Raw genomic sequence first — 13,957 nt, 5'->3', positions numbered from 1 at the left:
TTTTTTTAATACAGCAGTGTTGTTAGTCAAAATGTGTAACAAGAATATAATTAACATGGAACCGTCCTCTACGGCCAACGGTTCTCACACCTGCGACTGAGTGCGAAATTCTTGATCAAATCCTGCCGGCGGCATGTCACAGTTTTAAAGTATGTAAACTGTAATACGTATCTGTCCTTTAATAAAGAGGACTGCGAAGGAAATTGCCAGCTATGATTTCGTTGTCCAAGATTTCTGCTTCACAGGAGAGATGTTAGTCCTATGAAACAAATTCTAATATATATATATATATATATATATATATATATATATATATATATATATATATATATATATATAAATTATTCTAAATGATAGTTCTGTAGGCCAGTGCAAGAACCCTGTAACCCTAAAAATCTTAATGTTGTTAATATAGATTTAAACCGTTTATCATCCCTATTGTGGGTAATGTGTAGGACTAAGTATCTGCATCAGAGAGAAGAAAGATGGCAGCATACTACAGTAAGGTCCGAAAGGCTTGTTTGTATGTTGATGTGAATCCATTTTGAACATGTCATAGCAGATGTGTGACAATGGTTGATACTTTACGTCCCAGCTTGTTTAGTGATCCAGAACATCAGTATGGGCACCATCATTGTCGCGGCACAAAATGATGCGGAGCCATGTCCTGTGTGAAATTTTCCGCAGCAAAGGCGGTGTGATTTCCCTGAATGCCTCCCTAAAAGCTTGCTTCAAATCTTCATTGTCTGGTATCGATTTTAAGAGACATGCTGCATAGGGTTACCATCCGTCCGGCAAAAGGAGGACATGTTCTCTTTTTTAATCATTTTATCCTGTCTGGCAAGCATTAAAAAAAAATTCGAAATGCCTGGCATTTCACATTTCAACTAGAATTAATATGAATATTGAATAATGTGTGATATTATGCATAGAATATCTAAACAAATGATGAAAACCTGTGAAAGAATTTAACTGCTTTCAATAGTTGAAGCTGGAGCACATAAAAAACATAAAATATGATGACCTATTGACATGCGTTGAATTCGTAATTTAAAAAATGTCAGTATTCATGATTCTAAGCTATTTTATCAATTTTATTCTGCAATGTACAAAGATATGCCAATCAAGTTAACTGGACAAAGATTTAAGATTAGATAAACAATGGTGCAAATTCTTCAGTTCTAATAGTTCTGGGAGCACTTTCTCAGAACTCTTGAAAATACGTCAATTCTATTTCTCTATCCCAAGTCACAATGGGAATGCTGAGAGAGTATTTTCCCTAATGTCTGCTCAATGGACAAAAGAACGAAATCGTATGCTAATGGAGGCAGTCAGAGGTATCATCACGGTGAAATATAATTTCAAGGACATGTCCTGTGAAGAGTTTCGTAATTGTTTGTTACAAGATATGTTTGTCTCTTCAGGCTCTCGTGCACTAAGTGGGCTCCACCGATAGGTAGGGTACAGATGTAATACTGATCCAGCAACTAGTGAGAAAACTAACTAAGGTGAGTCATTGTTTTTATTTTTAATTTTGTTCATACCAATTTTTTAAAAAAGTCCTCCTTTTCAGCAATGTCCTCTTATTTTAGCTTCCATGTCCTTTTATAGAATTTCTTATCATGGTAACCCTAAATTGCTCCTTAATTATTCCCCACAGAGAAACCACACGCCTTTGCTGCGGAAAATTTCACACAGGACATGGCGCAACATCGCTTTGTGCCGCGACAATGATGGTGCCCATATTGATGTTCTGTATCACTAAACAAGCTGGAACGTAAAATATCAACCATTGTCACACATCTGCTATAACTTGTTCAAAATGGATGCACATCAACATACAAATAGGGGGGGGGGGGAGTGGCAAGACTTTCGGACCTTACTGTACACTACGATTTTGTACAGAGTGTCAGACTTATGCCGCTCATAAATTGTTTTAGGCATCACGCACAACACGACCAGGGGTGGGGAGAGAATACTTTTCGTCGTTGAAATTCTGTAACTCTTAGCGCTTGTATTTTAATTTAAGTAACGATTGAGAACAGCAAGAATAATAAACAGACATAGATTCGGTAGACTGGCTGATACATTAATATTTATACGACGCGTCTGAGTAGAGAAGCAAACATTTATAATATGCGGTCTCTCGAGGATATTTCATGGCTCTTAGCTAGAGCAATGTGTTCGTGTAAATGCGTCGATTGCCTGAGGGGGTTCAATTCGATACTCAGTTCTTCTTTTCGTACTTTTTAGTTTAGAACTTCGATTCCAAGCGATTCTAGAATATTCTAATTAATACTACTTTCAAAAATAGAAATATGCAGTACATTGTAACATGAACCAGAATTCTACCGTCGGTAACCATTCACGGTTCGAATATCTGGAGCTCATAACAGCAAAAGTAAAAGATAGCGAGAGAAGAATTAAATATAAGGTGTTCTAGCAAGCAAATTACGTGAACATTGTCCAACTCCATGCGGGTTGTTATCGATCTCGTATGTCTTAGACCATATTGTCTGTTACAGCCAACTTTCTGAATCCAACTTTTTTTCTTGGTTCTCACGTTCTCTTGGTAGTGTCAATAGGCGTGACATATTCAAATTATATTAAAAATGAATTAATAAATTGTGATAAAATTCTGAGCTGTCTGTTTTTCAAAGATATGTTCCTTACTGAATGAAACAAACCAGACACATTAATTTGAAGGATTGGATATAACTTGTGTATTAAGAAAACGATGTTAGAGGAACTATAAGAAGAGCAAATGACTCGACAAAATATTATCCAAGACTGGAATAAACGTTGTAAAGGAGAAAGAAAATGAATAATTAACATAACAGATTGAAGCACATGTTTAACATAAAATTGTTATCATACGAAGATAAACATTCGTAACATTCATGAGATATCAGTGAACGTTATACCCATCCCTGGTTCCGCCTACGAAACCATTAAATATCTCCCACATGCATCGATTGTTATTTAGGCTGCCTAAGTAAAAATGAACGGCTTGAGTCACTGGCGTTTAGATACCTGACTCCTACTAATCGATTGTGATCGATAATTTGTTCGTGTAAGTGTAGTTTCTCTAGTTATTACTTCTGTGAAAAGATGGCGAAGATAACAATCAGTGTCATTAACAGTACTTAAATATACCCTCATTATATAATTAAAATTTCATCTCCTCTAATGATAGCAAAAAGCACTATGTTTAATGGCAAACTGCTGATACTAGTATTGCCAGTTAAGAGAATAATTTATACTTAACCTACATCTTCATTTTCCCCAACGATTTTTTTTCCAATAATGCTGTCATCTATTGAGAACTAGCGGAACTATTTCAAAGTTCGTATTTTTGTTTTATCTTTGATGCTGACTTATACTATAGTTAGAAAGTTCGCTTACATGATCAGAAAACTATAAACCAGTTATCTTTAAACTCCAGTGTACACTACCGTTCAAAAGTTTTCGATCATTATCACAACTATGGATTTGTGGTTAAAACAGGGATTTCGTTTTTAATATTCCATCATATCATAATGCTAGAGAGAGAGAAAATATTTATTTTTTTGGTATATTTCGTTTTTTCCTATGTGTTTGTACGTTCAAATAAAGTATATAGTTGTGTTTATAGCTGATCGAAAACTTTTGACTGGTAGTGTACAGCTGTCAAAAGAAAAAGTGGCCGCTCTCCTGAAACAAAGATCCCTTCGGGTATCTTCGCTATAATTCGGAGACAGGCGATGTTACATGTTGTTGGACCACGTTGCCTGATATCTACAGTTATAATTGAAGTATTCTTTCTGTGATTCGATAGCGTAATGGTAGCGTTCAGGCCTCTTATTCATGAGGTCCTGCGTTCGACTACAACCTTGTGCTTTTTATGTTCTTTTTTTGTTATATTTTTGAGAGAGACAAACTATACATAATGGCTCCTTTCTCTTTTACGATTATTTTAGTAATTAACATCAGGTTCATTAATATATTATGCCATGACTTTATCATTATGATATTGTGGCTGCAAATGGAAAGAAAAAAGATTTTATTCCCAATAAAAATATCTTTCGTGGCAGAAGCAAAACAAATTTACTGGCGTCGGCCTTAAAACATTCAAACAATTAAACGTTCAAAAAACAAAACTAAAAGCCACAATTCAATATTTAGTCTATATTCCTCTTATCTCGATCATCTTGCAGTCGAGTGGGCATGGAATCGACTAGTCTTTGCAAATAGCGACAGTTCTTAGACACGATATTCCAGGCATTCTGAACATACCCACATACATAAGTGTTCTGTCCATGGGCAGGTCTTTCATTGCAAACCCAGCAATCTCCAACCTTTCCTATTTTCTGCCTTCCTCTTAGTCTCCGCATATGATCCACATATCCTAATGTCGTCTATTATTCTTTTCAACCAGAGACCCAACCAATTCCTTTTTCTCTTTCTAATCAGTTTCAGCATCATTCTTTCTTCACTCACTTTTTCAAACACAATTTTATTTCTTATTCTGTCTGTCCACTTCACACGCACCGTTCTTCACCACATCCACATTTCAAATGCTTCTATTCGTTTCTCTTCATTTCGTCGTAATGTCCATGTTCCTTCCCCATACAATGCCACACTCCACACAAAGCACTTCACTAGTCTCTTCCTTAGTTCTTTTTCCAGAGGTCCGCAGAATATCCTTCTTCTTCTATTAAAAGCTTCCTTTGTTCATGTTTGCAGTTTTTCTTGGGAAGGACAGGCCTAAATGCGGTAACATCCCGTTGCTTTCCGCAAACCACTATCTCTTTCGCATCTTATTAAATGCCAGGGGACCCAAGCGTGGAGATGAGGAGAGTGGATTTGACTAATTGGGCCCTCCGGACTTCGCCGAAAGTCACGGCAAGGGTTAAATATTAATTCTATCAGGATGTTTGACCCGATCAGAGACCGGGAAATCTCAATTAGCCTTTGCCCCCCGGATCCTGGACTAGCTTCTACGAATCATCAGAAAATCTTAGAGTGTGATTGGGCCAATTTTTCCGAAAATGTTTCCAAACTTTTGCCCTCGTAGCTCAGCGGACGAACGTCGGAATTTAGATGTCAACGTCTCAGGTTCAATTCCTCGTTACTCCTTTTCATTTTATTGTGGTTCAAGATAGTATAATGTAATAATACAAAAAGAAAAAACTAATACCATTATTATGCAACTGGATTTTTCCAAACCTAATATTAAATTTATGTTATTTATATCGCTAAAGAACGATTACAATATAAATAACTTGAATATTATTTATACTGTATCACTAAAGAACGATAACACAATATAAATGATAAATATCGGTTTGTTTAATTAATATAAGATATTATATAATACTTATTTAATTATCTAAATAAAATAACCTATTTTACAAAGAAAGATGGTTATTTGTGTTATAATAATTACTTACATAAAATACAGATTATTTATATTGCGAAAGAACAATAACAATATAAATAACTTGAATATTATTTTATAATGCTAATGAAGGAAAACAGAATATAAATGATAACTTGAATATTATCTATATCGCTAAAGAACGATAACAATATAAAAAACGTGAATATTATTCATATCGGAATTTGACAGATTTATTACAGATGTATTTAAGAAATTGTAGAAGAATAGTAATTAGTAACAGTGTCCTATTTATTCTTCTTGGAGGCAAATTTGTAACTTTTAAAAGTGTGGTTACTATGTTGAAGTGTATGTGTTGTAACGGATGCTAGATTTGTTATGTATGTGAGTCAGTTATGTGATGCTTGATGTCGTCGCAATGTCGTAATTATAGTTTGATTGTGTTTGTGTGACTATTGTGTATTAATTTATGATGTATGGTACGAAAAGCTGCGTATTTGTGTTATAGAAGTGTTACGTATGTGTGTTGTTAATGTTTTTGTATGTTTCGCAATGCCTAATTTACGGATTGTTTATGTTTTGTTTACATCGCGTAAGCTAATTTAATTTTCTTTTCTATTTCTCTTTATGCTTATCTTTTTTGTGTATGAAACTATAGCCCTAACATTACATATGTAAAATAGGGCTAACCACCACTGGAGATACAATAATAATAATTGTTATTCATATCGTTATAAAACGATAACAGAATACAAATGATGACTTGAATTTTATTCATATCTCTAAAGAACGATAACAAAATATAAATAACGTGATATCCATAAAGAACGATAACTGAATATAAATGATAATTTGAATAGCATTTACATCGCTAAAGAACGATTAAAAAATAAAATGAAAACTTGAAGAAGGCCCGAACCCACAAACCTTTGAATCATTAAACAAGCACTCTACCGGTAGTCTACGAGGCGCAGATATGGAACACTTTCATAGTTCCGGAACTGCTTGTACAAGCACATGCATCGTGTAACATCGCCGCGATCCGAAGTGGACTTTGAAAATATTCGCTGTTCACGAGTGCGGCCACTTTTTTTTTTGACAGCTGTACCTACAATATTTACAATTTTCTTTAATTCTGATTTTCTCAGAGCAAGCTGTGTACAGGTTACAAGGTTCTTGCACTGAACTACAGTTAAAATTTGAGGAATATGAAGATTCAGATTGGTACAAAAGTCAACCGGCCGACTTAGCCTTTGTCCGAAAAGAAATTAAATCTAATATAAACATAAATGTAGGACAATTGAACATTGAAACATGTGAAGAAATGAACCCAATTACATACGTTTTAGCAATACGCCCTCACAGAGATGCTCAGCTCATTTGTTCTGAATTTCATTCCTAATATATTCACAGGTAACCTACAATAGCATGTTTACATTCATGCAATCGCAATAATATAGATCGAGAACAGGTTTCATGAAAAGGCTATTGACAATAGACAGTCATTAAACTGACCGGTTGAGAGGAAATGACCTAATTCACAGACAATCTGAATATACGATTAAGTGAATAAAAGTAGACCGTACAAAGTTCCACATATTATTCCTATTCCGCGTGACAAGGAGTAGCAGTGACTCTGACCAATAATAATAATACTAATAATAATGTTACGTCCCAGAGCCTGAAAATAATATGATTATATGTAGCCTAATTAGAGCTGTGCGTTTTCTCTTTCAAGCCTGCCTGCCTGTCCCGTGTCATTCAGAATACGTCTGACATCCCGCTCTTGACCATGTAAACAAAGGCCGAGCGCAAGCTTGCCTGGCAGTTCCCGCTCCTTCTCATACCAAGCATAGTAGTGATGGGCGAAGTTGTTCTTTTCCCGGAACAGTTCCGACGGTTCCGGTTCCGAAAAAAATACTATGTTCCAAATAACAGTTCCGAAATAACAGTCACCAGTGGTGATGAGTCGGAGTCGTTCAAACGAACGGTACAGTACCCTCCCTCTTCACCATGCAGCTCACACTGGAGCACTCATAGGCATGACATAGTACACATTCTTATCTATAGATGGCACTGCAATGCACATTCGAATCGATTTTGGAAAATTGCTGTGCATGCGGACAGAACTCAAAAGCTTAATGTTAGTAATTAAACAGCAGTTGACTACAAGGACAGAATACAACACTTTGTTTTCGTACATAAAGTTATAAAGACATGGTAACCAACTAAAAAAAATTAACATGATATTTAAAACGTATGGTATGTAATTTCTGTTCTATTACATAATAAAAAAAAAACAAATCATTAATTTTTATTTTCACTTTTCTTAATGCACAGTTATAATAATAATAATAATAATAATAATAATAATAATAATAATAATAAATATTACAATTTCATAAATAATAAAAAAGACATATATTGGCAGTACTGAAACCTGGAAACCCCGCAGAGGGTTAGTAAAATGTTGGAAACGCATCTTTACCTTTAAATTTCGCATTAAACCTCGCTCTCCAAATTAGTACTTATATGGACAGTTTCCAACAAATAATGCTACAACATTTTTGTCGTTCTTTGATAACAGAGAATATATCACAAAAACTTGTGCTTGTCAGACTTAACCTCAACAAACGACATACAGACATTGTAACTGAACCACTCATTACCATTTACGACTTTAACCTTACATGAATAGAATCAGCTGATCAATGAATTAATAATAGTATGCGTACTTTATGACTTTGTAGAATGTTTATAAAACAGAATTAGTCAACTAATGGTGAAATAAACTATAAAGCGGGAATTAACAATTCCCGCGGAATTGAATAGGAATGAATATTACAGATTATTAAATACTAATACTTACTATAACATTACAGATGATTGGCCAGTCTTCCAATTGTTGATATTAAAGTTCGCGCCACCGCAAGGATTTCAATTTCCATGCAGCCCCCTCCAACCACGTGAGAGTTTCAAGTACCATTTCATCCAACGAAGTTCCAAGTACAACATAAAAAAACAACGAGAACAGTGTAACCGCAGCTGTCATTGGTTCATCGGAAGGAGCTCCGACGTTCCGACTGTTATCTCGGAGTCGGAACATACCTTGTGGAACGCGGTACTGCGAGCCCGCCACAGCTGGGCAAGTGATCAGCTCGGAGTCGGAATACTGTTTTTTCGGAACAGGAGGTTCCGACCTACTGTTCATTTTTGCAACAGTTCCGAGACCGGAACAGTTCCAAAATAACTGTTGTGTTATTTTTTACCCATCTCTAAAGCATAGTAAGACCCAAGCGAGCCCAATGGGTTGTTACTAAGCCTGTGTGTAGTTTAACTGTACGCTATGGATTCTCAACAAGTGCAAGACAAGTTAAGATGCAGAGAGGAGACTATGTTCTGGTTAATGGAAATAGGAATGGATCTGAAGCCTGGGAAAAATTCTCTTGTGTAATTATGAAAAAGAAACACTAAAACCAGAGAGTGCTGCGAAATTCAATACGTGTGGAAAGATTTTAAAAGTTAAAACCTCAGGCATGTTGCGTCATATATTATGTAAAGTGGAAAGAAATGTTAAAGATGGGTAAAATATTTTGAAAACTGATAAAGATTGTTTAGTGCAGACCTGCAGAACCGTAGCTCCTGAGAGCGACTTCTTTCCTCCCCTTTCTTACCCCACCCACCTTTTCTACCTGTGCGGTCACGGCGTTCTAGTTACGCTCGGCTGCATCAACATTCATTCTCGCGGCGGAAGTCGATCATCCCCAATAGAAGTGGAGTGAGGCTGGTGTCATAGTTCCCCTACTTGAGAGTTCTGCAAGCCTGGTTTAGTGGAAAGATCTGTGGAAATGTGAGCGAAAGACTTGAGACCATTTTCTACTGTGGAAGGAGGAGGATTCTTGGAGTTAGGACAGGCCCTATTGGATATATTTTTTCTCCTTAAAAACAGCATTTATTTAGACCCGTTTCAATAACTGAAGTTTTACGAGAAATAAACTTTGAAATTAACAATAAAATAAAAAAGTTAATAGTTATCTTAGACACAACTTTTATATTTATTGAATCTAGTACTGACCGTGAAAGCTAACTACACGTAAAACAAAACAGAAGAGGCACGATAAGAGCCTACCATCCTAGGAACAAGCTCACGTGGAACCCAACTCACAACACGACACATAAACTTGCTTCTACTGTTGGGTTAAATACGCTCTTGCCTGTTCACCAGTCCGAGCAGGTCAGGCAGGCTGAATGTTGCTGTGTGCACAGCTCTAAGCCTAATACATTGAGGCCTTAATCAATATTCTTGAGTCATGTTTATGTCTTACTTTCTTCCTAGAATTTCGAAAACCTTAATTGAACGAGAGAACAACTTTGTTTGAATTCTCTTAAAAATAAACTAAAAGGTGGTTTTATTCCAATCCGATAAAATAATCTTACGGAAATCAAACCTAGCAGTGCTTTTAGATAAATAAATAAAATTTAAAGAATCCAAATCGAAATACAGCCTCTGTATACCAATTGTAAAACCTACAAATCGAAGTCAGATTCAAAGGCATCGATCGAAATAAGTTATAAAAGCTCCAGACCGAAATAAAATCTAAAGGCTCTAAATCTAAGTAAAATACCAATGCATCAAATCGAAATCGCATCTAAAGGCACCAGATCGAAATCAAATCTAAATGCATCAGATGGAAATCAAATCTAAAGGCACCAGATCGAAAGCCAATCTGAAGATCCCAAATCGAAATTCAATCTGAAGGATTCGTATCGAAATCAAATGAAGAGCAAAGGGAAAAACTTAAGTCCAAAATGATCGATTTTCTGTTTTAGATGTCATGTAATAGCTCAGGAAGTGTATATTTGTATAGTTTAAATGCACAGAAAAATAACCTCATTAATCCAAAGAAATTTGAAGAATGACAACCCAAAGACAATATAATATAATGGGTCTTGAAACGTTTAACTTGCTCTCCTATAATAGTACATTATGCAACGAGCCTATAATTAGTATGTAGTAATTAAGACGCAAGTATGTTTGTTTATGAAACGAGCGCAAGCGAGTTTGATAATTTTCATACGAGCGTCTTAATTACCATTATAGGCAAGTTTCATACGACTTTTTATGCTCGACCATATTTCTAACTTGAAATTATTCAAAATTAGGCTATGGTATGTGCGAACTGACCTGAATTGTGAGATGTGCGCAGACGCGAAAGTATTGATTTTTTCTTGAGGCCGAATGTCATTGACCTTGATAGAGAATAAGATGAACATTAGTCTGATATAACCTGGAAATTGATTTAGAATTGAAAAACGAGATGACAAATTGAATTTATTTGAATATTATTTACAATTAACGCTAATTATTATAGTAACAGAACATAACCTTCTGCGACAGTATTGTATTTCCAGCCTCCGTGACTTTTCGCTAATTGTCTTTCGATTGCATATCCGAGAATAATAGATATTTGCGGTTTTATAACGGTAGAAAGGTGACTTGTCATTGGCTGAACAACTGAACTTTAATGAATAGGTGTACTTTAATGACGTGCATTAAAGGGCTACTACCAGGTGTATAATTACTACATTTCGGTATGGTCGAGCATAAAAACAGTAAAATGTAACATCACGTTTTTCCCCTGTAGACTTTAAATGCTAATGGTGCGTATCGAAATCAATTGTAAATGCCCCATATCGAAATCGAATGTATTTGTTTTACATTGAAAACTAATCTAAATGTTCCTTGACAAAATTGAACCTAACAAATGTAATTATATATAAATCGAATGTGAATTCTTAGTGTGCAAAACGAATCTAACAGATTGTATTTTTCATCGGTTAGTTTCTTTCAAATGAAATTAATTTTAAAATAACCAGTTAACCGATAACTTTTTGTAATGTTTGATTATGCCGCTGCTTGTTACAGCAATCAGAAATGGGCAAAAATCACTGGCTGGACTTATTTTCATATCTCTGAAACTTTCAGTAAGGGTAGCTTTTGCATCTCCCTGTTACTCATAGTCTATGTACGTAAGTCTTTACACTATGGCAAATGACCGAAAATATAAAAGATTTCATCGAACATACTTGTGATGTGAGGCCAGCAGTTGGCTGTAAGATTATTATTATTTAACGACGCTATATCAACTACAAAGTTATTTAGCTTCCATGGAATTTGTGATAGCGATTAGTATTTGGCTATATTACACCGAGGATTCGCCAAGGATTACCTGACATTCATCTTACAATTAGGGAATTCGCACTTAGTTGCATGTTTACTCACTTACAGAACATACGACCTGTCTTCGGACAGTTGACTAAACAACAACAACAGCAATTCGAATGAGTTTTCATATACTGACTGTTTCACAAATTATTATAGGTACAAATTGCAGGAGTGACTAGAGGACAATGAAACAAGAAAAACATTAGTCCGGAAACCAACCGTTTCCGAGATATGATATCACTGTGGCCACCAGTAAACCTCGTACATTTTGAATCTAATTTCTTACCTGGTAGAATATTAATGGTTGTGCACACTTCGATTACTTCCAACATGAGCTATGCGACATTTTGGGTTATGTCAGATATGCTGCTTTGGGAAAGGCAGCATAACGGAGCATCAGCTCACCTTCATATTAACGTCGAGAGTTCTTACGCACAAGCTTCCACAACAGCTGTATCAGCTCTCTACACCATGGCCTTCCAGGTTTCCCAACTTCAGTCCTCTGGAATATTTTGAGGGATATTTTAAATGTTTTGGAGATTCCATCCCTGTTGATAATGTTAAAGAATTGCGGGCATGCATTATCAATTGTTGTCAACGTATTAGAGATACGACAGAAATATTCGAACGTGTACGATTATTGTTGAAGAAACGTGTCGATGCCTATCTTATTATAAACGGCGGTCATTTGAGAACATGTTGAACGCTCTATTGCTCCATTTCATATCGGATATTATGTTATCCCAACGCTTTTACTGACGGGACATAATAAAACCTCGTAGATTTCGGAACTGCCTGGTTTCCGGATCTATATTTATTAGCACTTTCTGCCTGTTTCATTGCCATCTACTCACCTCTCCAGTTTGTACCTATAGGTCTAATTATGTAAGACCCTGTATATGACGCAGGCTTTTGATGCATCACGGTTTTCTTTTTTCCAGAAAGATCCTGCGACTGCGCACTTCATTAAAAGCTCGTCGTCACTTAATGAAGTTCCAGGACACATAATGAAAAACGTCAGGATCTTCGTGAAAAAACGGTTTAGGCGATGTGACTGCAATATATACCTGTACATTGTCCACATTAATATTTTTGTAACGCTTACAGATAAACATAACAGGTTATTTATTGCTAAAACAAATATGCATTTACTTCACAATGCTGTCATGTTGAGTGATTATTCTTCTCAGTGTACGACTGTAGGCCTACGTGTATTATAGAAAAGGGGCAAGTTATATCCTGTATGTGTGGAAAGTTACTGGAATGTAGTGCTAATTCTACGAGAGAAATACCTGCAGAGCCATCTATACGCAGAATCCTGGACGGCTTTGTTCCAAATTGTTATCAGTGCTGAATGTAATTCACTGCAAATTACAGCACTACACTAGATTAACATCGAGTTAATACTGGAATGTTCCCTACACAATATTCATTTCCATAGCTATGTTACAGTAGTCTATGTGTGTATTAAAGTTGCTGCACGGCACACATGAATCTTCTCAAACTGGTGATTCCAAGAAAATAACTATAGCGTGTTCGAAGTTTAGAAAATATCATGGAGTATAGAACTAAAATAATTTATTTATGTATTTTCTAATAATAATAATAATAATAATAATAATAATAATAATAATAATAATAATCCGTGGCGCCACAGCCCTTGAAGGGAAACCGACCAGCCGGTTGCTGGTTTCACGCTCACATGCCGAAGCAGAGGTGGACGATCATCCAACCAGAATAGAGGTATCGTGTGGTTAGCCGTTCACAACCGGATTTGGCTACTTATCGTAGCTCCCCAAGTGTATCACGATGCTGGGTGGACACCAGTCCCATACACTGCCCGAAATTTCATGAGAAAATTTCTTCTCCCATGAGGACTCGAACCAGGGGGCATTCCGTAACGCGAGTCCTGGGCAGGATGCCTTAGACCACGACGCCACGGTGCTGGACATGTATTTTCTAACTTACATAAAATAACATAAATAAATCTATTCCATTTATTTGGTTAGTACTAATATTTTGAACTACTATATAATATTTTATAAGGAAGCCCGGATTATTAGGTTCGGACCTATTCTATTGCTATCTTGTTATAGATGAGGAGGCGATACCTGGCATGTGAACTGTGGGAAAAGGGAAAGAATGAGCTATCAGAAAGAGAGTTTGTTTAATATTGGTAAATAGTTCCATAAAACATTTCATCATCACCAATTTAATCATCACGCTACTTTCAAAACTTACAGTAAAATGTTATAATATCAGATAGCCTATTTTAATATAAGTCTAATAATATTTCAATATATTAATATGTTATTTTTTCCGTAAAAACCTATAAATTCCTAAATAGAAGA

The 13,957-nt window shown here is 35.8% G+C and overlaps 1 long non-coding RNA gene across 1 annotated transcript in view; it reads left to right on the top strand.

Annotated features, from left to right (window-relative positions):
* LOC138705661 (uncharacterized) overlaps positions 1 to 13,109 on the top strand; it is a 211,965-nt gene extending 198,856 nt beyond the window's left edge. Inside the window, exon 3 of the long non-coding RNA XR_011333717.1 lies at positions 12,548 to 13,109. This is a non-coding gene — a long non-coding RNA (uncharacterized lncRNA). The remainder of the gene's footprint in view (positions 1 to 12,547) is intronic.
* The last annotated feature ends 848 nt before the right edge of the window (positions 13,110 to 13,957 follow it).

The sequence above is a fragment of the Periplaneta americana genome, chromosome 9 (assembly GCF_040183065.1).
Source record: "Periplaneta americana isolate PAMFEO1 chromosome 9, P.americana_PAMFEO1_priV1, whole genome shotgun sequence".
Lineage (NCBI taxonomy): Eukaryota > Metazoa > Arthropoda > Insecta > Blattodea > Blattidae > Periplaneta > Periplaneta americana.
This window is presented reverse-complemented; position numbering and strand designations above follow the sequence as displayed.